Here is a 25,200-nt window from a genome sequence, read left to right on the forward strand (position 1 = left end):
AAGGTTGAACAGTGGGTGAGAAATGACGCCGAAGTGTTTGACAAACTTGCAGAAGTAGCATGTCAATCCAAGAAAATTGTGCACATCTTTATCACATATGGGTGTCGGCCAGTTTTGGACTGCTTGCACTTTGGCCGGGTCGGTGGAAACACCTTGGCCGTTGATCACATGGTCTAGGTAGGCAATTTGTTGTTGTGCGAAGGAGCACTTCGATTGCTTTACTTGCCAATGGACGTTCAGGAGCAGCTGCAGCACTTGAGCGATATGTTGGAGGTGTTCTAAGAAGGTTTTGCTGAATATGAATATGTCGTCAACCCAGGAGATGATGCAGTCGCGCAGAACTGGCTTCAGAGTGGTTGTAATGGCGCCATTGAAGGTTGCTGGACCGCCCGCAACACGGAAGGGCATGACACGATATTCCGAGTGGCTGGAGTGTGTGTGGAATGTTGTATTGTACTCCTCCCCTTCAGCCATTGTGATCTAGTGAAATCCCGCGCGTAGATCAAGTTTGGAGAACCACTTTTTCCCGGCGAGTTCATCAAGCAACTCATTGATGATTGGTACCGGATACTTGCCGACCAAGGTCATGGACTTCAGATGACGGTAGACAATACATAGCCGCCATGTGCCATCTTTATTCTTGACTAGGAGTGCCGGAGAGGAAAAATGACTGGAGCTCTTCTAAATGATGCTTGCATCGAGGAGTTCCTAAATTTTTCGCTCGATTTATATCTTGAGCTTAGGCTTGTACCTGTATGGCCGGTAGTTGACCGGTTGCGCGCCTGGCATCAAGGGTATCCTTCGGTCGCACTCGCACGTGGGTGGCAAAGACCTTGGGTTTTTTTAACACATGAGCAAACTACTCCGACAGACGAAGGACTATAGTTGGCATTAGCGTGTCTGTGTTCCTGCTACCGTCAAGCAAGTTCAGATGGATGATGTGGGCTACTGAGCCTTGTTTGCAGGCTTGGAGCAGTTCTGGGGCAGATATCACTCAGCCGTGTGTCTGATGTGAAGAAGTGGCAGATAAGCGCAATTGTCCGGCATGTGTGCTGACTGTCAGGTACTGCTCAATCCAGCCGATGTGCATACGGTTGTGTTTCCGCATCCAGTCCATACCGAGAATGCCATCGTAGGATCCCAGCTTGAGGATCTTGAAGTCTATGGTGAATTCGTGCCCTTGAGCAAGCCACTGACAGTCTGGGATATAGTGCGGGCATGGAATGGTGGCGTTGACGGCCACACGCACTTTGAAGGGTCTTTACAAAGGACTTGCACCTGAGAGATTGGACGCCAGGGCGCTGCCAACAAAGGAGGTAGAGCTGCACGAGTCGACGAGCATCAGGATTTCATGCCCTTGGAGCCACGCTGGAGTTGGAGAACGATTGGGTCGGGCGAGCCATCATTCACCTGATGCGAAATGGTGCATAGGTTTTCTTCTTCAGATTCTGATGAGGCGGGCGGAGACTCGGTGTGAGTATCATCTTGGGCGAACATGGCGAGGAACTCGTCGACAACATGCATCTGGACTGTGGGCGGGCACACATGGTTTTCCCCCACCGTTCTCCACTCTTGAAACTGTCGGAGAGCTGCGATCTTGTTGGCTTCAGACAGGGCGCGTGCAGCTTCAGTACCTCGTCGTTCTTCAAAAACAGTTGTTGGTGTTGCGGGTATGCTAAAGAATGATTGCGTGGTCGAACGAGTGAACGAGGTCTGGTTGCGGTTGGTGTAGCACCCAAAGGGAAGTATGTCGTCGGCTACTTCCTCATGAAGTAGAGTCAGCGAGCAAGAAGTGTACAGGTCCGGTGGCCGTTGAACAAGCACCACAGCGCGGATGTCCGTGTCAGCCCCTCGACAAAACGAGTTAAGAAGAAATACGAGTGAGTAGCTTCATTGTAAGATATCAAATGATTCATTAGGGACTCGAAACGCTCGATGAAATCGGCGGCTGTGGTGGTTTGTTTGATGGCATAAAATTCACGGATAAGCATCTTGTGTTTGTCGCGGTCGAATCGGGTACAGAGAAGGGAACTAAATGACTCCCAATCGAGTCCAATCAATTTCTTCTGGACCTACTGTAGCCAAATGCTTGCAGGGCCCGAGAAATTGAGGATAGCTATGGGAATGCGGTAAGTGTCGTGGACCATGAACATAGCTTGTCGATCTGGGTGGACTGCATCTGCACTTGCTTGACGACAGAGGAGTCGGACTTGGCGTCCTAGCCCATCTGATCCACGTACCCCTTGAGTGTTGGATCCATGACGGCGAGGAAGACTTGTCGCACGTGGGTGCATTGCGGGGTCTCCATAGTGAGCGCGGCGGGGAGGGATGGTGGTCGGCCTGTGAGATCAAGATGTTAGGTATCAGTTCGATCTAGAGATCAAGGTAGCATACAAGCTCAATCTCGCGGGACAACCCATAACATCCCAAAAGATCGGTTTGAAGGAAGTGCGGCACCCTCATTTATAAGAAGCTTCTAGCCTCCTTCCATATTCGAAATGGGACTAAAGTCACTGTCACTAACCAAGGTCATCTTCCTGACAGTCCGGCTCCTCCAGCCACCTCTACTCGACACGGATGCGGCAACATAGACCAAGGACGAGCCGCTTGGGCTGCACGCACGCACGCCCGACGCGCCCACGCGCACAAGCAGCAGCGTCAGGGTGTGCATCCGCAGCCGCGTGGGCGAGCTGGCCGGAGGCCATAGCCTCGCGCGCGCGCAGCTATCGCCACCGCACGCGCGAGTTGGCCGGAGGCCGTTGCCTCGCGCGCGTGCAGCCGTCGCCATCGCGTGGGTGACCTGACCGGAGGCCGAGCCTCGTGAGCGTGCGCGCGTGCAGTTGCCGCTGTGCGGGTGAGCTGGCCAGAGGCCGCCGCTGCGCGGGCGAGTTGGCCGGAGGCCGCATCCTCGCGGGCATGCAGGCTGGTCGCCGCAACCAATGGCGTGCGTGTTGGCTATAGCCGTGCACGGTCGCAAGTGTGTAGCAGCAGCCACATTATGGCCGGGCTGGGGGCCGTCGTTGCCGAGGAAGTCCATTTCATCGGCGATTTTGTCTTCTCCTTGTTCTGTGCATGCTCTGGTGGTGCTTCCCATAACATGCTCGATGAAATCTATGAAGAAATGAGGGGTCCAAATGGACGCGTCCGCACACTGATCATTAATCGGGCACGTCAACGGACATTTAAGGGATGATATTTGTACATTCTGATTGTAGGTGCTCTTACACGAGCAAGTACTCAATCTGTTTAAAGAAAACATTTTTCCTAAACCTAAGATGTGTTGGTGTTGTAACTTGCATTTGAATGTTAGTGTCTAAGGCAAGCATTTTGTAAAGAAAAAAATATCTTCGATACATTCTTGATGTGCTCTCAGTCTGCAAGGATAGTTATAGAAGGACAATGATATTCTTATATCATCACGATTCAAGTTTTAGACTTAATATTAATGTTTATATTTTTTTCAGATTTTTTTTCCAGATCTCGCAACGGTGAGCGTTGAGTGGAAGAAGACATTTTAGTTGATCGTAAAGGCATGTCAGACTACTTTGGCAATCTTGGACAACCATAGTGAGAGTAGCTTCGGCAGTAAGATAAGGTCCAACTCAATAAATTTGCTTATGTGGCAATGGTTTAACAAGAAGAGAGATGAATTGAGTAACATAGCTATTTACTCATACTATGAGTAACATCACACATACCAAGACAAGATGAGTCTACAAGCAAATAAATGAAGTGTTGCATGACATCACACACATAATAGAGCAACTTTAGTAGACCCCTTATATCGGGCCTTTATAATGCGTTTACACTACGCGGAAAACGTGTTTTGTAGGTTGGTGTGGGTTGCGGCCGAACAAACCCACATCATGGAATTGTAGAATAGAATATTCGCCGAATATTCAGTTTTACAGTTCCGTCATGCGGGGTCTATTCGCCCGCAGCCCGCGTCAGCCCGCAAACTATAAAAATCCATATTTGACAATTTGAGATCAATTCCGATGATTGGCGGCAAATTTGAACAATCAAGCATAGTTTGTGCACAAATTAAACTGTAGTTTTCAATCATGACGGCAATGGCCGTCGTGCAAAATCAACCACCGCTTCACCACCATCTTCTTCATCGCAATTGCCAAGCGCGACATGGCCGGTGGTGAGATCTGGCAGAGGGGTTGGTGCATGGTTGACTTCAATGGTAATGGGTGACGGTTCATAGGCTTCCATGGCGGCGACGGGCGGCAACGGATGATGGTCCGGAGCGGGTGAAGGGGGTGGGTCAATGGAGGCGGAGGGAATGAGGAGTGGGAACGACCGCTCAGAAATGTCCCTCTCGCCAAAAAATCATTGACGATAGGGGTGAACCTCGAGTCGTCCTCCCAGCCCGTGAATCTAAAGGCTGAGAGCGAACTTTTAACTTGCCCTGCAATTTTTTTTATGGTTCCACGTCCGATACAGGGTTTGTTGGGGTCACTTTTTCAGCACGGAACCGTAAACTATAAGTTATTTTACTACTAGAGTTGCTCTTACTCCCCACTATGGAGGTATTAACATAGACTAGTAACATATGCATGTTACTAGTCATAGTTACTCCCCATTATGACTAGTCTTAAGGTAATATGATGGCTGAGTTTTTGAAGATGTGTTGGATTTTTGTCAGTAGGCCTTTGGCCCAAAGCCCAACTGAAATCTGAAACTCTCATGTCCCATTATTTTTGGTTGTGTGTGTGGTGTGAGTGGGACTAAAGTTTAGTCCCATACCGCTAGTTGGGAGAGAGTTGCACCTTCTTATAAGGTGAGATCTTCTAGCACTTGTACGAGCATGAGAAGAGGAGACCTACACGCGCGCTCCTCCTCCTCACTTGCCTCGCCATGCTACGCCTCGTCACAATGCGTCGCGGGTTGCGGGACTGAGCCGAGCAAGCTCATACCTACACGCTTATTTTGGCGGTCAGGAACGGATAGTTCGTAACACTCACACCATGATCTAAGATGTCGGATCGTGGGCTGTTACCTACTCGGGCGTGGTTCTAGTCCATGTCTCTCCACCCGAACACACATTATATACGTGAGGTCCCTGCCAACAATAGTCGTCGTCACAACATATGGTTTTGCACCGTGCAGATCATTGCACCGCTATCGAAGTCTTCTCCATCCCTCCTTTTGGCGTGCACCGCGAGAAGGGACAGCAGGCCTCCGGAACCCCGCCTCTCGTGATCCCGAATGGGAGATGGGAATCAGGATTTTAGGGAGCACACTCATGCGACTGCTGGCAGCGACTACTTCCCGGATGATGACCTCTTCCTCAATCTTAGCAAGCTCTTCATCAACGACATGGCCCACAACACCAACGCCGGCGGTTCTGCTCCTCCTGCACTGAATGTAATCTTGTCCTATCTGTTTGAGATCATGCTAGAATTTGTATGTCTAGTTTGTGTCGTAGATTTAATCTGTCCGTCCACTATGCTAGTGTGCATGATTGGTTGAATCTATGCTATTGTATTCATGATTTATTTACTATTTATTCGGATTAAATCTCGTAGTAATTTCCTCAGATATTCAACAATCAAAAAACCTGATTATAGTCAATTTACTCCAAGTGGTTTTGTTGCGCATCTGAAGCCACTCACTTTCAATGGGGTTCAATATAAGAGGTGGCGCACGAGAGTAGTCTACTGGTTTCAAACCATTTACTGCTATGACTCCACCAAGGGCAAGCCTGAGGACGATCTTAATCCTGCATAGTAGGAAGCTTTTAAGAAGATTGATACCCTCTTCAAGGGCACCCTTCTGAGTGTTCTAGACTATTCCATTGTGGATTCGTATATGTGGTTTGACAGCAACATGGACATGTGGGCTGCATTCGAGGCCAAGTTTTGGGCCTCGGACGATGGCAGCGAGTTGTATGTCATGGAACAATTCTATGACTACAAGATGACTGATGAGCACTTCAAGTGTTTATTGCGAGACAAGTTTGTGGACGGAGGCATCATTGCCAAGCTTCCACCTACATGGAACAATTTTGCTACTTCTCTGAAACACAATAGACATGAGTTTTCTGTTTCGGATCTCATTGGATCTCTTGGTGTTGAGGAGAAGGCGAGAGCAAAAGACACACGTGCTCCAGCCGTTGGGAGCTTCTAGTGCCCACATGGTACATAAGAAGAACTTCCATCTCAACTAGCCCGAAAACAACAAGAATAAGTCTGAGGGAAATGCAAGTTTGTTGCAAAGAATAGGCCATCACACTCTACCAACTTGAAGAAGAAATCTCATAAGAAGGGGAAGGGACTATGACATGTCTGTGGTGATCCTAATCACTGCTCTTTGAGATATCCTAACCGCTAGGAGGAGCGCAAACCTAAGAAGAGTGGCAACTCCGCTAATGTTTTCATCAGTAATACTCGTATGAAGGAATCTGGGTACGGTATTTTTCCTACCATCCTTTCAGTATGTCATTCTCCTAATTGGTTAATTCACACCGGCGCCAATCCACCTGTTTGCACTGATGCCTCCATGTTTTCTTCTTATCAGGTCACAAGGACTTCTCCCGTGTTGATAGGTCACATGCCATTGTTTCAGGTGATGCTACGGTCGATTTGAAGTTTACTTTGGGGAAGATCGTGTGCCTGAAGAACGTGCATCATGTGCCCTCCATCAATAAAAATCTCATCAACGGTTCCTATTTTTGTCAAGATGGTTTTAAGTTGGTTTTGGAGTCCAATAAAGTTGTAATTTCTATGTTTGGACAATTTGTTGGAAAAGGCTAGTGCGCAGGCTTGTTCCACCTATCTTTGTCACATATTTTCACTAAAGTTATTAATAAAGTTTGCAACGATAATGAGTCTAATATTTGGCATTCATGGTTGTGTCATATTAACTTTAGTTCATGACACAGCTAGCCAATATGAGTTTACTTCCAAAATTCACTATTGTCAAGGGCTCCAAGTGCAAGCTAAGCAATCTTGCACGTCCCATAAGACTACATAGGCCAGAGAGCTTATACACTTTGATCTTTGTCACATGGATAGCGTGTTGACAAAAGGTGTAAAGAAATACTTCATCGCGTTGATTGATGACTCCACTAGATATTGTTATGTGTATCTTCTCAAATCAAAAGATGATACTTTGAGCTTCTTAAAAAACTATAAAGCTGAAGCAGAGAACCAAGTTGATCGAAAAATGAAACGGCTTAGGTCTAATCTTGGTGGGGAGTATTTTTTCAATGATTTTGATCTATTTTGTGCAGAACATGGTATAATACATGAGAGGACACCTCCCAACTCACCTCAGTCAAATGGAGTGGCCGAAGGAAAGAACCAAACTCTAACTGATTTGGTTAACGCCATGTTAGACACATCGAGTCTCTCCAAGGCATGGTGGGGGAGGCACTAATGACTACATGTCATGTCCAAATTCGAGTTCCCACAAAGCATAAAACCATTACTCCATTTGAGGAATGGTAAAGGAAAAGGCTGGAACTCTCTTATCTATGTACTTGGAGTTGTTTGGCGAAAGTCAATATACAAATTCCCAAGAAGCACAAGCTTCAACGAAAATCGTGGATTGTGTTCTTCTCGTCTATTCTTTTCATTGCATTAGCTATAGATTTTTGATAATAAAATGTTAGGTACTCGACATGCATGTTGGTACAATTATGGAGTCGAATGATGTGACTTTCTTTGAGGACATATTTCTTATGAAGGATATGCCTAACTCGTCAAATTAGGAGATACCTACTCTATCTACTGAGGAATTTTCTATAATTCCCGAACCCACAATTGCAATGGAACACGTTGATAATCCTGGGGAGAATGACAATGAAACTCCTGAAGGAGTAAGAGATGAAGGATCGCAAAGTCCTTTGTTGATTATTTCATTGTGTACCTCGTGGATGACACACCCACGACTCTTTTAGAAGCATATGCATCTTCTGATGCTGACTACTGGAAGGAAGTTGTTCGCAGAAAGATGGACTCCATCTTAGCTAATGAAACTTGCGAAGTCATTGATCATCCATATGGGTGCAAACCGTGGGATGTAAGTGGGTGTTCAAGAAAAAGCTTGGACCTAATGGTACAACTGAAAGGTACAAGGCACAACTTGTGGCCAACGGTTGTACCGTGAAAGAAGGTGAAGACTGATTTCATACTTACTCAAGTGTGGCTATACTGACCACTATTTGGGTGCTACTATCATTGGTTGCCTCACATGGTCTTCACGTTCATCAAATGGACGTTAAGACAACTTTCCTCAATGGAGAGTTGGATAAGGAAATTTACATGGATCAACATGATGGTTTTGTAGTACTTGGTTAGGAAGGAACGATGTGCAAGTTATGGAAGTATTTATATGGCCCTAAACAACCTCCTTAGCAGTGGCATGAGAAGTTCAAAAGAACATTAACCGCTGCATGCTTCATTGTAAACGAAGTTGACAAGTGTGTGTACTATCTCCATGGTGGGGGCGAATGAGTTATTCTCAGTCTATATGTCGATGACATACTGATCCTTGGAACCAAAGTTCATTTAACCAAGGAGGTTAAAGATTTCTTATCACGTTGTTTTGAGATGAAGGATCTAGAAGTAGCAAATGTTATTCTGAACATCAAGCTATTGAGAAATGAGAATGGTGAGATTACACTACTTCAATCTCACTATGTGGAAAAGGTCTTGAGTCGCTTTGGGTATAGCGACTACAAGCTTTCTCCAACTCCATATGTTGCTAGTTTGTTTCTTTGAAAGAATTGACGGATTGCTAGAGATCAACTCCGGTATTCTCAGATTGTTGGCTCGCTAATGTATTTGGTGAGTGCCATGAGGCTTGACATCTCGTTTGTTATGAGGAAACTAAGTTGGTTTGTACAAAATTTGGGAGATGATAATTGGCATGCGCCTGAGAGAGTTATGCGCTATTTGAAAGGCACTGCAAGCTATGGTATTCAGTACACCGTGTACCCAAGGGTACTAGAGGGTTATAGTGGCTCAAACTGGAAATCTGATGTTGATCAGATTAAGGAGACAAGTGGTTATGTTTTTACCTTGGTGGTGGTGTTGTTTCCTGGAAGTCTTGCAAGAAGACCATCTTAGCGAGGTCAACTATGGAAGCAGAACTCCCAACATTAACACGACCACTATTGAAGCAGAGTGGCTTTGTGAGCACTTGATGGACTTACATGTGGTTGAAAAACCAATACCCTCTATCCCGATGAACTGTGACAATCAAACTATGATCATAAAGATAAATATTTCTAAGGATAATATGAAGTCCTCAAGACATGTGAAGAGGAGATTGAAATTTGTGAGAAAATTGAAGAACTCCAGATTTATTGCGTTGAATTATATCCAAACGTCTAAAAACTTGGCAGATCTGTTCACAAAGGTTTTATCACGTAACGTGACAGAAAATGCATCGACACAGATGGGTTTGAGACCAAAAGTATGAGTTGTCCATAGTGGTAACTCACTCTATGTAATTGGAGATCCCGTGAAGTAGAAGTGGTAGACAAGCTATTGGACAACTCGAAGGAGAGTATCCCTATATTTGTTATCCCACTCCGGGAAGATGCAAATAGTCTCATAATCTGCATGGCACGTTGATACTTATCTTAATATGTTCCAAGTGACTTATTTGGGTAAGCAGAGATGCTGTCCTGCAGAGCATCTCCCAAGGAACACACCTATATGAAGTTGACTGTTAAATGTCGTAGTCTGTGAGAATTGGGTGTTCTCTAATAAATTCATGAAAGGACCTGGAGTATGACGTATACGCTCCACCCGCGGGGAAGCGTAGCGACAGCCCAGTATCGATCAAATATTTATGTGAAACTAGTCTCAGAAAAAGCTTATTGTGCAAGGCATAGTCCACTATTCAAGTTGTGATCTAGTGTAGCATAAAATTATAAATGGAAGTTCAACTTAACAGTCTCCATTCAGCATGGGTATAAATAATGTTTTCGAACTAAGAGATGAGATGTGCTAATGAGACTTTGTGGGGGATTGTTGGATTTTTGTTAGTAGGCCTTTGGACAAAACCCTAACTAAAATCTGAAACTCTCATGGCCCGTTCTTCTTGGTTGTTTGTGTGTGATGTGAGTGAGACTGAAGTTTAGTCCCATGCCGCTAGTTGGGAGAGAGTTGCACCTCCTTATAAGGTGAGATCTTCTAACACTTGTGCCGACATGAGAAGAGGAGACCTACACGTGCGCTCCTCCTCCTCACTCGCCTCGCCACGCCACGCCTCGTCACGACGCGTCGCGAGTTGTGGGATTGAGATGAGTTGATCTCATACCTACTGATATGTCTCCAATATATCTATAATTTATGAAGTATTCATGCCATGTTTACAATAATTTTATATGATTTTGGTACGATTTGATTAGAAATAACCCGGACTGACACTGTTTTCAGCAGAACTACCGTGGTGTTGTTTTTGTGCACAAATAAAAGTTCTCGGAATGAGCTGAAAATTTACGAAGAATATTTTTGGAAAATATAAAAAATTCTGGCGAAAGAATCAACTGGAGGGGGTCCACCACCTGAGCACAAGACACGGGCCCCCCTAGGGCACGCCCCCTATCTTGTGGGCCCCTCGGGACCGCCTTGACGTGAAACCGATGCCAAAAATTCTTATAAATCAAGAAACCTCTAGAAAGAAACCTAGATAGGGAGTTCCTCCGCCGCAAGCCTCCAGAGCCACGAAAAACCAATCGGGAGGTCGTTCCGGTACCCTGCTGGAGGAGGAAACCATCTTTGGAGGCCATCTTCATCATCCCGGTGGTCTCCATGACGAGGAGGGAGTAGTTCACCCTCGGGGTTGACGGTATGTACCAATAGCTATGTGTTTGATATCTCTCTCTCATGTTCTTGAGATGGAACAATCTTGATGTATCATGAGCTTTATTAATATAGATGAATCATATGGAGTTTTCCCCTCTCTATCTTCTTGTGATGAAGAGTTTTCCCTTTGAAGTTTTCTTATCGGATTGAGTCTTTAATGATTTGAGAACACTTGATGTATGTCTTGTGATGGGATATCCATGGTGACAATGGGGTGTTCTATTGATCCACTTGATGTATGTTTTGGTGGTTGATACGTCTCAAACGTATCTATAATTTTTTATGGTCTCATGATGTTATCTTGTAAACTTTGGATGTTTTATATAACTTTTATATCTTTTTTGGGACTAACTTATTAATTCAGTGCCAAGTGCCAGTTCCTGTTTTTCTGTGTTTTTCACTCTTTTCGGATCTAATTTTGGAACGGAGTCCAAACGAAATAAAATCCCCGAAATAAATTTTTCCAGAACAGAAGAAGATCGGTCGACTTGAGGGCCAAGGCAGGAGGCCCACAGGGAGCCCACAAGCCCTGACGCCGCGGCGAGGGGGGGCCGCGGCGACCAGGCTTGTGGCCTCCCTGGCGCTCCCCTGCCCTAGCTCTTTGGCCTATATATTCCCTAAAATCCCAGAAAAAATCAGGGTGTTCACGAAACCATTTTTCCACCGCCGCAAGCTTCCGTTTCCGCAAGATCTCATCTGGAGACCCTTCCCGGTGCCCTGCCGGAGGGGACTTTGGAGTTGGAGGGCTTCTACATCAACATCATCGCCTATCCAATGACTCGTGAGTAGTCCACTTCAGACCTATGGGTCCGTAGTTAGTAGCTAGATGGCTTCTTCTCTCTCTTGGATCTACAATGCAAAGTTCTCCATGATCTTCATGGAGATCTATCCGATGTAATCCTCTTTGGTGGTGTGTTTGTCGAGATCCGATGAATTGTGGATTTGTGATCAGATTATCTATGATTTATATTTGAGTCTTTTCTGATTTCTTATATGCATGATTTGATATCCTTGTAAGTCTCTCCGAGTCTTGGGTTTTGTTTGGCCAACTAGATCTATGGTTCTTGCAATGGGAGAAGTGCTTGGTTTTGGGTTCATACCGTGCGGTGACCATTCCCAGTGACAGAAGGGGCAGCAAGGCATGCATCGTGTTGTTGCCATCAAGGGTAACAAGATGGGCTTTTATCATAGATTTGAGATTGTCCATCTACATCATGTCATCTTGCTTAAGGCATTACTCTATTCTTTTGAACTCAATACACTAGATGCATGCTGGATAGCGGTCGACGTGTGGAGTAATAGTAGTAGATGCAGAAAGTATTGATCTACTTGTTTTGCACGTGATGCCTATAGATATGATCATTGCCATAGATAACGTCATGACTTTGCGCGGTTCTATCAATTGCTCGACAGTAATTCGTTCACCCACCGTCTACTTGCTGTCATGAGAGAAGCCACTAGCGAACACTACGGCCCCCGGGTCTATTCACAACTAGCGTCTCCACTTTTACTTTTACATTGCTTTGTTTACTTTTTGCTTTCAGTTCTCACTTTGCAAACAATCTATATGGGATTGACAACCCCTTCATAGCGTTGGGTGCAAGCTCTTTGTGTTTGTGCAGATACTTGTGACTTGACGCGATCCTCCTACTGGATTGATACCTTGGTTCTCAAACTGAGAGAAATACTTACCGCCGTTGTGCTACATAACCCTTTCCTCTTCAAGGGAACACCAACGCAAGGCTCCCAGGCCGCGGGGAAATCCTTTGCATATTTGCCAAGGAAGTCCCTATAGGCGTAGCCCGTAGCAGAAGGATTCCTGGCGCCGTTGCCAGGGAAGGTCTTTTGTTGCCATAGCAAGAAGTATTTCTGGCACCGTTGCCGGGGAGGATCGCTTGCCGAGGAGTATCAAGACAATAATAATCTCCCGTCAACACACCTATTTCTGGCGCCGTTGCCGGGGAGAGATCAAGTCAAGATCTATCCAAGTAAGTGTAACTCATCTCTTGCATTTACCTTTTTTGCTAGTTGCCTCTCGTTTTCCTCTCCCCCACTTCACATTTGCCGTTTTCATTTGCCTTTCTCCTTTGCCGTTTTCATTTGCCTTTTACCGTTTTCCTTTGCCAGTTTTCTTGCTTGCTTGTGTTCTTATTTGTTTGTCGAAGTCATCATGGCTGAAAACACCAAACTTTGCGACTTCTCGAGTACTGATATTAATAATTTTATTAGTACTCCGATTGCTCCCGCCACTAGTGCGGAATCATATGAAATCAACGCTGCCTTGTTGAATCTTGTTATGAAAGATTAATTCTCTGGCCTTCCTAGTGAAGATGCGACGTCCCATCTCAATACCTTCATTGAGCTTTGCGATATGCAAAAGAAAAGATATGTGGATAATGACGTGATTAAATTGAAGCTTTTTCCTTTCTCGTTGCGAGATCGTGCGAAAACTTGGTTTTCTTCTTTCAATAAAAATAGTATCGATTCTTGGGATAAGTGCAAAGATGCTTACATATCCAAGTATTTTCCGCCGGCTAAGATTATCTCTCTCCATAAGGATATCATGAATTTCAAGCAACTTGATCATGAACACGTTACACAATCTTGGGAGAGGATGAAGTTAATGATTAGAAATTGTCCTTCTCATGGCTTGAGTTTGTGGATGATTATACAAATCTTTTCGCTGGTTTGAATTTTGCTTCTCGCAATATGTTGGACTCCGCCTCAGGTGGAACGTTCATGGAAATCACGTTAGGAGATGCTACAAAACTCCTAGACAATATCATGACCAACTACTATCAGTGGCACACTGAAAGGTCGCCTGCTAGCAAAAGGGTGCACGCTGTAGAAGAGACTAACTCGCTTAGTGCTAAGATGGACGAGTTGATGAATTTGGTTGCCAGTAGAAACGCTACCGTAGATCCTAATGATATGCCACTATCTTATTTGATTTAGAATAGCAACGCTAGTTTGGACGTGAATTATGTTGGTAGGAACAATTTTGGCAACAACAATGCTTTTAGAGGAAACTATGTTCCTAGGCCTTTTCCTAGTAACTCCTCTTACAATTATGGCAATTCCTACGGCAACACTTATGTAAATAATAACAAATTACCCTCTTATCTAGAGAGTAATATCAAAGAGTTCATCAACTCTCAAAAGATTTTCAATGCATCCATAGAGGAAAAACTACTCAAAATAGACGATTTGGCTAAGAGCGTTGATAGGATGTCTTGTGATATTGATGCTTTGAAAGTTAGATGTGCTCTTCCCAAGGTCAACTTGAATGAAACTTTAAAAGCTATGCGTGTCTCCATGAATGAGAGCAAAGAAAGAACCGCCCAAATTCGTGCTAAGCATGAATGGTTTAAAAGGGTGCGTTCTAGTGATGCAAATCACGAAGATCTTAAAGTGCTTGGTGTGACTCCCCTTGAATATTTGTTTCCGCGTGTCAAACCTATTGATGAAGGGGCTGGATATGAATCCAATTTGGATTTCAAAATATTGGGTAGTAATGAGACTCCCACTTTGGATTTCAAGGAATTCAATTATGATAGTTGCTCCTTGTTTGAATGCATTTCCTTGATGCAATCCATTGCAAACTCTCCACATGCTTATAGCCAAAGCAAAGCCTTTACCGCTCATATCGTAGATGCTATGATGAAATCTCTTGAAGAGAAACTCGAATTAGAAGTCTCTATACCTAGAAAACTTCATGATGAGTGGGAACCTACTATCAAAATCAAAATCAAAAACTATGAATGCAATGCTTTGTGTGATTTGGGTGCTAGTGTTTCCGCGATTCCAAAGTCTTTATGTGATATTCTTGGTTTTCATGAGATTAAAGAGTGTTCTCTTAATTTGCATCTTGCGGATTCTACTGTCAAGAAACCCATGGTAAGGATCAATGATGTTCTTATTGTTGCAAATAAGAACTATGTACCCGTGGATTTCATTGTACTTGACATAGATTGCAATCCTTCATGTCCCATTATTCTTGGTAGACCTTTCCTAAGGACTATTGGTGCTATCATCGATATGAAGGAAGGGAATATTAGATTTCAATTTCCTCTAAAGAAGGGCATGGAGCATTTTCCTAGAAAGAAAATAAGATTGCCTTATGAATCTATGAAGAGGGCTACTTATGGTTTGAGCACCAAAGATGACTATACATGATTCCATCACCTTATCCCTAGCTAAGGGCGTTAAACAATAGCGCTTGTTGGGAGGCAACCCAACGAATTTATCTTTTTTCTTTCTGTTTTATGTTTTCCACACTTTCATAATTCTGTTATGATTGCGATTTTTGTGTTTCTTTTGCGTTTGTGCCAAGTGAAACCGTTATTATTAGTCTTGGGGATAATCATTTGATCATGCTGGAAAAGACAGAAACTTTCTGCTCACGAAAAGATTTTTCATTTTTTTTCTGTGAGAGATTTTGAGTTTATTCTTTTTTCTGGTAATTTCTACGCAAATTCTTCAGACTGTCGTAGGTTTTCAGAATTTGTGAAGTACAAGAAGTATATAAAGTATAGAGATTGCTACAGACTGGTCTGCTGTTAACAGATTCTGTTTTTGTTGAGTTGGTTGCTTATTTTGATGAAACTATGGATAGTATCGGGGGGTATTAGCCATGGAACATTGAAAATACAGTAACCCAACATCAGCGTAAGTAGAATTTAAGTTTGCTACAGTAGCTAAGGAAGTGGTGGTTTTATTTCTTATACTAATGATATCACGAGTTTCTGTTTAAGTTTCGTGTTGTGAAGTTTTCAAGTTTTGGGTGAAGTTCTTATGGACAAAGAGATAAAGAGTGGAAAGAGCTCAAGATTGGGGATGCCCAAGGCACCCCAAGTTGATTCAAGGATGTCGTAAAAGCCTAAGCATGGGGATGGCCTGGGAAGGCATCCCCTCTTTCGTCTTCAATCCATCGGTAATGTTACTTGGGGCTATATTTTTATTCACCACATGTTATGTGTTTTGCTTGGAGCGTCTTGTATCGTAGGAGTCTTTTATTTTTGTTGTGTCACAATCGTCCTTGTTGGACACCTAGAGAGAGAGACATGCACTCACCATGATTTTGTCGAGCTTCACTTATATCCTTTGGTTAGACAATTCAGCTCACATGTGTTTCACTTATATATTTTGAGCTAGTTGATTTTGCTCTGTGTGTTTAACTTCTATATTTTAGAGCACGGAAGCGCATGGCGTGGTAGTTGATCTATGCTATGAAAGTAGTCTCAAAAGGGGTAGTTATCCAAAGGGATATGAAAACTTCCACCTTCATGTGCACTGAATAGTTAGAGAAGTTTGATTCATCTCAATTAGTTTTGAGTTGTGGTTGTGGTAATATTGAAGTTATATTAGTAAGGTGTTGTGGATCTAGAAATACTTGTGTTGAAGTTAGTGATTCCCGTAGCATGCACGTATGGTGAACCGCTATGTGATGAAGTCTGAGCATGATTAGTATATTGATTGTCATCCTTTGTGTGGCGGTCGGGATCGCGCGATGGTTTATACCTACCAACCCTTCCCCTAGGAGTATGCGCTGAATGCTTTGTTTAGATTACTACTAAAACTCTTGCAACAAGTATATGAGTTCTTCATGAGTAATGTTGAGTCTGTGGTTTAGATGCACTTTCAGCTTCCACCATCACTATCTTCTTCAGTGTCGTGCAACTTTCGCGGGTGCACAAAACCCACCATTAGCCTCCCTCAAAACAGCCACCATACCTACCTACTATGGCTTTTTCAAAGCCATTCCAAGATATATTGCCATGCAACTACCACCATGACATGTGCCGCCACTTCTACATTGCCATTGCATGATCATAAGATAGCTAGCATGATATTTCCATTGATGTCTATGCCATGCTAGATCATTGTCACGGTACACTACCGAAGGCATTCCATATAGAGTCATCATTGCTCTAAGTTTTGAGTTGTAAGTGTGATGATCATCATTGATGGAGCATTGTCCCATGTGATGAAATAAAAGAGGCCAGTGAAGCCCATTTACAAAAAGAGGCCAAAGATGCCCACCAAAATAAAATTAAAAAAAGGCCAAAGAGCCCACCAAAAACAAATGAGAGAAAAAGAGAGAAGGGACAATGCTACTATCTCCTTTCCACACTTGTGCTTATTAAGCACCATGGTCTTCATGATTGAGAGTGTCTCGTTTTGTCACCACCATATAGCTAGTGGGAAATTTTCATTATATAACTTGGCTTGTATATTCCAATGATAGGCTTCCTCAAAATTGCCTTAGGTCTTCGTGAGCAAGCAAGTTGGATGCACACCCACTAGTTTTCTTTAGGAGCTTTCACATACTCTTAGCTCTAGTGCATCAATTGTATGGCAATCCCTACTCATTCACGTTGATATCTATTGATGAGCATCTCCATAGCTCGTTGATATGCCTAGTCAATGTGACCATCTTCTCCTTGTTTGCCTTGCAACCTCCACCACACTCCATTCCACTTATAGTGCTAAAACCATGGCTCACGCTCATGTATTGCGTGAGAGTTGCAAAGATTTGAGAAAGTAAAGGTGTGAAAACAATTACTTGGCCAATACCGAGGTTGTGCATGATTTAAATTCGTTGTGGAAGGATGATATAGCATAGCCAGACTATATGATTTTGTAGGGATAACTTTCTTTTGGCCTTGTTATTTTGAAAGTTCATGATTACCTTGCTAGTTTGCTGAAAGTATTATTGTCTCCACGTCAATAGCAAACTATTGTTTTGAATCTAATGGATCTGAACATTCACGTGACATAAGAGGAGTTACAAAGGACATCTATGCTAGGTAGCATGAAAGCATCAAAAATTAATTCTTTATCACTTCCCTACTCGAGGACGAGCAGGAGTTAAGCTTGGGGATGCTTGATACGTCTTAAACGTATCTATAATTTTTGATGGTTTCATGCTGTTATCTTGTCAACTTTGGATGTTTTATATACCTTTAATATCTTTTTTGGGACTAACTTATTAATTCAGTGCCAGTTCCTGTTTTTTCTGTGTTTTTGACTCTTTTCAGATCTGATTTTGGAACAGAGTCCAAACGGAATAAAATCCCTGAATTAATTTTTTCCAGAACAGAAGAAGATCGGGGGACTTGAGGGCCAAGACAGGAGGCCCACAGGGAGACCACAAGCCCTGACGCCGCGGCCAGGGGGCCCGCGGCGCGACCAGGCTTGTGGCCTCCCTGGCGCTCCCCTTCCCTAGCTCTTTGGCCTATATATTCCCTAAAATCCTATAAAAAATCAGGGCGTCCACGAAACCACTTTTCTGCCGCCGCAAGCTTCTGTTTCCGCGAGATCTCATCTGGAGACCCTTCTCGGTGCCCTGCCGGAGGGGACTTTGGAATTGGAGGGATTCTACATCAACATCATCGCCTCTCTAATGACTCGTGAGTAGTCCACTTCAGACCTACGGGTCCGTAGTTAGTAGCTAGATGGCTTCTTCTCTCTCTTGGATATTCAATACAAACTTCTCCATCATATTCATGGAGATCTATCCGATGTAATCCTCTTTGGCGGTGTGTTTGTCGAGATCCGATGAATTGTGGATTTGTGATCATATTATCTATGATTTATATTTGAGTCTTTGCTGATTTCTTATATCATGATTTGATATCCTTGTAAGTCTCTCCGAGTCTTGGGTTTTGTTTGGCCAACTAGATCTATGGTTCTTGCAATGGGAGAAGTGCTTGGTTTTGGGTTCATACCGTGCGGTGACCTTTCCCAGTGACAGAAGGGGCAGCAAGGAACACATCGTGTTGTTGCCATCAACGGTAACAAGATGGGCTTTTATCATAGATTTGAGATTGTCCATCTACATCTTGTCATCTTGCTTAAGGCGTTCCTCTGTTCTTTTGAACTTAATACACTAGATGCATGCTGGATAGCGGTCGACGTGTGGAGTAATAGTAGTAGATGCAGAAAGTATCGGCTTAGTTGTTTTGGACGTGATGCCTATAGATATGATCATTGCCATAGATAATGGCATGAGTTTGCGCGGTTCTATCAATTGCTCGACAGTAATTCATTCACCCACCGTCTACTTGCTTTCATGAGAGAAGCCACTAGTGAACACTACGGCCCCCGGGTCTATTCACAACTATCGTCTCCACTTTTACTTTTACTTTTATTTGTTTACTTTTTGCTTTCAATTCTCACTTTGCAAGCAATCTATAAGGGATTGACAACCCCTTCATAGCGTTGGGTGCAAGCTCTTTGTGTTTGTGCAGATACTTGTGACTTGACGCGATCCTCCTACTGGATTGATACCTTGGTTCTCAAACTGAGGGAAATACTTACTGCCGCTGTGCTACATCACCCTTTCCTCTTCAAGGGAACACCAACGCAAGGCTCCAAGGCCGCGGGTAAATCCTTTGCATATTTGCCGAGGAAGTCCCTATAGGCGTAGCCCGTAGCAAAAGGATTCCTGGCGCCATTGCCAGGGAAGTTCTTTTGTTGCCGTAGCAAGAAGTATTTCTGGCGCCGTTGCCGGGGAGGATCGCTTGCCGAGGAGTATCAAGACAAGAATAATCTCCCGTCAACACGCCTATTTCTGGCGCCGTTGCCGGGGAGAGATCAAGTCAAGATCTATCCAATTAAGTGTCACAAACTCATCTCTTGCATTTACCTTTTTTGCTAGTTGCCTCTCGTTTTCCTCTCCCCCACTTCACAATTGTCGTTTTCATTTGCCTTTCTCCTTTGCAGTTTTCCTTCGCGAGTTTTCTTGCTTGCTTGTGTTCTTGTTTGTTTGTTGAAGTCATCATGGCTGAAAACACCAAACTTTGCGACTTCTCGAGTACTGATAATAATGATTTTATTAGTACTCCGATTGCTCCCACCACTAGTGCGGAATCATATGAAATTAACGTTGCCTTGTTGAATCTTGTTATGAAAGAGCAATTCCCTGGCCTTCCTAGTGAAGATGCCACATCCCAACTCAATACCTTCATTGAGCTTTGCGATATGCAAAAGAAAAGAGATGTGGATAATGACACGATTAAGTTGAAGCTTTTTCTTTTCTCGTTGCGAGATCGTGCGAAAACTTGGTTTTCTTCTTTGCCTAAAAATAGTATCGATTCTTGGGATAAGTGCAAAGATGCTTACATATCCAAGTATTTTCCGCCGTCTAAAATTATCTCTCTCCATAAAGATATCATGAATTTCAAGCAACTTGATCATAAACACGTTGCACAATCTTGGGAGAGGATGAAGTTAATGATTAAAATTGTCCTGCTCATGGCTTGAGTTTGTGGATGATTATACAAATCTTTTACGCTGGTTTGAATTTTGCTTCTCACAATATCTTGGACTCCGCCTCAGGTGGAACGTTCATGGAAATCACGTTAGGATAAGCTACAAAACTCCTAGACAATATCATGACCAACTACTCTTAGTGGCACACTAAAAGGTCACCTGCTAGCAAAAAGATACACGCTATAGAAGAAATTAACTCGCTTAGTGCTAAGATAGACGAGTTGATGAATTTGGTTTCTAGTAGAAATGCTCCTTTAGATCCTAATGACATGCCACTATCTTCCTAGATTGAGAGTAGGAACGCTAGTTTGGACGTTAATTTTGTTGGTAGGAACAATTTTGGCAACAACAATGCTTTTAGAGGAAACTATGTTCCTAGGACTTTTCCTAGTAACTCCTCTAACAACTATGGCAATTCCTACAACAACACTTATGGAAATCATAACAAATTACCCTCTGATTTAGAGAGTAAAATCAAAGAGTTCATCAACTCTCAAGAGATTTTCAATGCGTCCATAGAGGAAAAACTACTCAAAATAGACGATTTGGCTAAGAGTGTTGATAGGATGTCTTGTGATATTGATAATTTGAAAGTTAGATGTGCTCTTCCCAAGGTCAACATGGATGAAACTTTAAAAGCTATGCGTGTCTCCATGAATGAGAGCAAAGAATGAACCGCCCAAATTCGCGCTAAGCATGAATGGTTTAAAAGGGTGCGTTCTAGTGATGCAAATCACGAAGATCTTAAAGTGCTTGGTGTGACTCCCCTTGAATCTTTGTTTTCGCGTGTCAAACCTATTGATGAAGGGGCTGGATATGAATCCACTTTGGTTGAACTCCCCAATGATTCGGAGTCCACCTATCTTGATGATAAAGGTGTGGAGAGTGGAGTAGAAGAAATCAAAATATTGGGTAGTAATGAAACTCCCACTTTGGATTTCGAGGAATTCAATTATGATAGTTGCTCCTTGTTTGAATGCATTTCCTTGATGCAATCCATTGCAAACTCTCCACATGCTTATAGCCAAAGCAAAGCCTTTACCGCTCATATCGTAGATGCTATGATGAAATCTCTTGAAGAGAAACTCGAATTAGAAGTCTCTATACCTAGAAAACTTCATGATGAGTGGGAACCTACTATCAAAATCAAAATCAAGAACTATGAATGCAATGCTTTGTGTGATTTGGGTGCTAGTGTTTCCGTGATTCTAAAGTCTTTATGTGATATTCTTGGTTTTCATGAGTTTGAAGAGTGTTCTCTTAATTTGCATCTTTCGGATTCTACTGTCAAGAAACCCATGGTAAGGCTCAATGATGTTATTATTGTTGCAAATAAGAACTATGTACCCGTGGATTTAATTGTACTTGACATAGATTGGAATCCTTCATGTCCCATTATTATTGGTAGACCTTTCCTAAGGACTAATGGTACTATCATCTATATGAAGGAAGGGAATATTAGATTTCAATTTCCTCTAAAGAGGGGCATGGAGCATTTTCCTAGAAAGAAAATAAGATTTCCTTATGAATCTATGATGAGGGCTACTTATGGTTTGAGCACCAAAGATGATTATACGTGATTCCATCACCTTATGCCTAGCTAAGGGCGTTAAATAATAGCGCTTGTTGGGAGGCAATCCAACGAATCTATCCTTCTTATTTCTGTTTTGTGTTTTCCACACTTTCATAGTTCTGTTATGATTGTGATTTTTGTGTTTCTTTTGCGTTTGTGCCAAGTGAAACCGTTATTATTATTCTTGGGGATGATCGTTTGATTGTGCTGGAAAAGACAGAAACTTTCTGCTCATGAAAAGAATTTTCTTTTTTTTCTATTAGAGCTTTTGAGTTGATTCTTTTTGCTGCTGATCTCTACGCAAATTTTTCAGATTTTCGTAATTTTTCAGAAATTTTGAAGTACCGAAAGTATACGAAGTATACAGATTGCTACACACTGGTCTGCTGTTAACAGATTCTGTTTTTCTTGAGTTGGTTGCTTATTTTGATGAAACTATGGATAGTATCAGGGGGTATTAGCCATGGAACATATACAGTAACCCAACATCAATATAAGTAGAATTTAAGTTTGCTACAGTACCTAAGGAAGTGGTGGTTTGCTTTCTTATACTAATAATATCACGAGTTTCTGTTTAAGTTTCGTGTTGTGAAGTTTTCAAGTGTTGGGTGTAGTTCTTATGGACAAAGAGATAAAGAGTGGCAAGAGCTCAAGCTTAGGGATTCCCAAGGCACCCCAAGTTGATTCAAGGATGCCGTAAAAGCCTAAGCTTGGGGATGCCCCAGGAAGGCATCCCCTCTTTCGTCTTCAATCCATCGGTAACGTTACTTGGGGCTATATTTTTATTCACCACATGTTATGTGTTTTCCTTGGAGCGTATTGTATCGTAGGAGTCTTTTATTTTTGTTGTGTCACAATCATCCTTGATGCACACCTAAAGAGAAAGACATGCACTCACCGTGATTTTGTAGAGCTTCACTTATATCCTTTGGTTAGACAATTCAGCTCACATGTGTTTCACTTATATCTTTTGAGCTAGTTGATTTTGCTCTGTGTGTTTCACTTCTATATTTTAGAGCACGGAAGCGCGTGGCGTAGAAGATGAACTATGCTATGAAAGTAGTCTCAAAAGGGGTAGTTATCCAAAGGGATATGAAAACTTCCACCTTCATGTGCATTGAATAGTTAGAGAAGTTTGATTCATCTCAATTAGTTTTGAGTTGTGGTTGTGGTAATATTGAAGTTATATTAGTAAGGTGTTGTGGATCTAGAAATACTTGTGTTGAAGTTACTGATTCCCGTAGCATGCACGTATGGTGAACCGCTATGTGATGAAGTCTGAGCATGATTAGTATAATCATTCTCATCCTTTGTGTGGCGGTCGGGATCGCGCGATGGTTTATACCTACCAACCCTTCCCCTAGGAGTATGCGTTGAATGCTTTGTTTCGATTACTACTAAAACTTTTGCAACAAGTATATGAGTTATTCATGACTAATGTTGAGTCCGTGGTTTAGATGCACTTTCACCTTCCACCATCACTATCTTCTTTAGTGTCGTGCAACTTTCGCCGGTGCACAAAACCCACCATTAGCCTCCCTCAAAACAGCCACCATACCTACCTACTATGGCTTTTTCAAAGCCATTCCGAGATATATTGCCATGCAACTACCACCATGACATGTGCCGCCACTTCTACATTGCCATTGCATTATCATAAGATAGCTAGCATGATGTTTCCATTGATGTCTATGCCATGCTAGATCATTGTCACGGTACACTACCGAAAGCATTCCATATAGAGTCATCATTGCTCTAAGTTTTGAGTTGTAAGTGTGATGATCATCTATAACATCCCAAATTTCCTAATTTGGAATGTTTTACATTGTAGCTAAGCATCTATGCATATTGATTGAAATAAAGTTTGCCTTGAATTCTTTCGACTTTTGCTTTTGCATTTCTATTTTTTTCTTCACACGAGAAATGCCGGGAAATAATTTCTTGCACGCAAGAGAGAGCGGAGGAAAATGACCCTCCAAAATGTGAGGCATTTCTGAAATATTTTGAGCCAAGAAAGCCAAAGTTTTATTGTGAAAATAATTGCAAAAAAGAAAATATAGCATAAGGGGTTTTTCTGAAAAAAAACATTTTTTTTACTTTTTATTTTTGCCTTGGAAAAATGTTAAACGTGTAGAGATTTTTTTTCTGAAAATTTTGGTATAATACCCTATATTAATTATTTTATTTGTTTCCTTTTATTCCCTTTTAAGTTTCTGTTTTTGAAAAAAATCTAAATCTGGAAAAAAAAATTTAAAAGGCAAACGCCAGCGGGCGCTTTATAGCGCGTAGCCCACCCCGCCAGCCCGGGATCGGCCTGCCCTTTCCTATTGGGGCACCGCACCGAGCCATCTACCCCCCCCCCCACACACCCCACTGACTACCCGGGCCCGCTCCCACGCCTACCCCACCCGCAGCGCCCCACTCCCCTCTTTTCCTTTCTTCTCCAGACCCCCGCGAATCTTTCCTTTCCTTTCTCTCTCACGGCCGAGCCACCATGGCCGGACCTCGCTCGGCTAGCCCTGATTCCTTTCCCCCTCGGCTACCCCCCCCCCCCTCCCCCTATAAAAACCCGACCCCCGAGCCGACCTCGCCCCGTTCCACACCCCGCCGCCCCTACCCAAGCCACCTCGCCGCGCCCGCACTAGCTCGCCGGAGCTCGGCTCTGCTCGAGCTAGCAGGGAGCCGCTGCTGCCTCCCCGTCACCTCGGACGCCTCCCCTGCTGCCTCCCCCGACGCCCCAGAGCCGACCGCCCCCTCCTCCGCCACCCACACCTCCGCCGGTGACCACCCCCCCCCCCCCTGCCGGAGCTGCTTCCCCACCTCGCCGGAGTAGCACCTCGCCGGCCAACCTCTCTGTAAGTCTCCACCCCCCCTTTGACCGTTGGATTGGAATCAGACGCATAGGATTAGATGTGCATACCCCTTCGGGTCTTACAAAAAAAACCGGATCGGTTTTTCTATCACTTAAACTGAGCCAAGTAGTTTTCATTAGATTGCGGCCGTGTGCTAGTATCCCTCGCAGCAAACACCCCGCAGCCAACCAGAGACTGCCACATGTACCCCTGTCCGATTAGTAGCAAATCTTTTTTTCTATTTAATTCAAAAACAGAGAAAGTTGTAATCTTGTTTCCCCTATAACTTTTGATCTAGATATCCAATGTGGTTGATTCTTATTCCAGTAGATCACAAATTTTCTGTAGTTTGTAAAAACATATAATGTGTCTATGTTTGAAATTTTAAAATTTGAATTAGATCAGATTTAGTTGAAACCTTGTTTTGCTTATTCCAGGAGTTTAAAATAGCTTTTAATTTGATTCTTTTTTCTACTGATCACTAGTGATCTTAGTTATCAGTGGGAAGAATGTCAGATTTATTTGAGTATTTTAGCTCATTGTTTCTTGTGAAAAAATTTCTGTTTCACCTCTTTTAGGATTATGGCTATTCCCTTTTCTATAATTGTTTTTAAATTATTTTATTTTATATTTCAGAAATATTATGTGTTGTTTCTGTTAGTTAACA

This window comes from Hordeum vulgare, chromosome 6H, assembly GCF_904849725.1.
Source record: "Hordeum vulgare subsp. vulgare chromosome 6H, MorexV3_pseudomolecules_assembly, whole genome shotgun sequence".
Lineage (NCBI taxonomy): Eukaryota > Viridiplantae > Streptophyta > Magnoliopsida > Poales > Poaceae > Hordeum > Hordeum vulgare.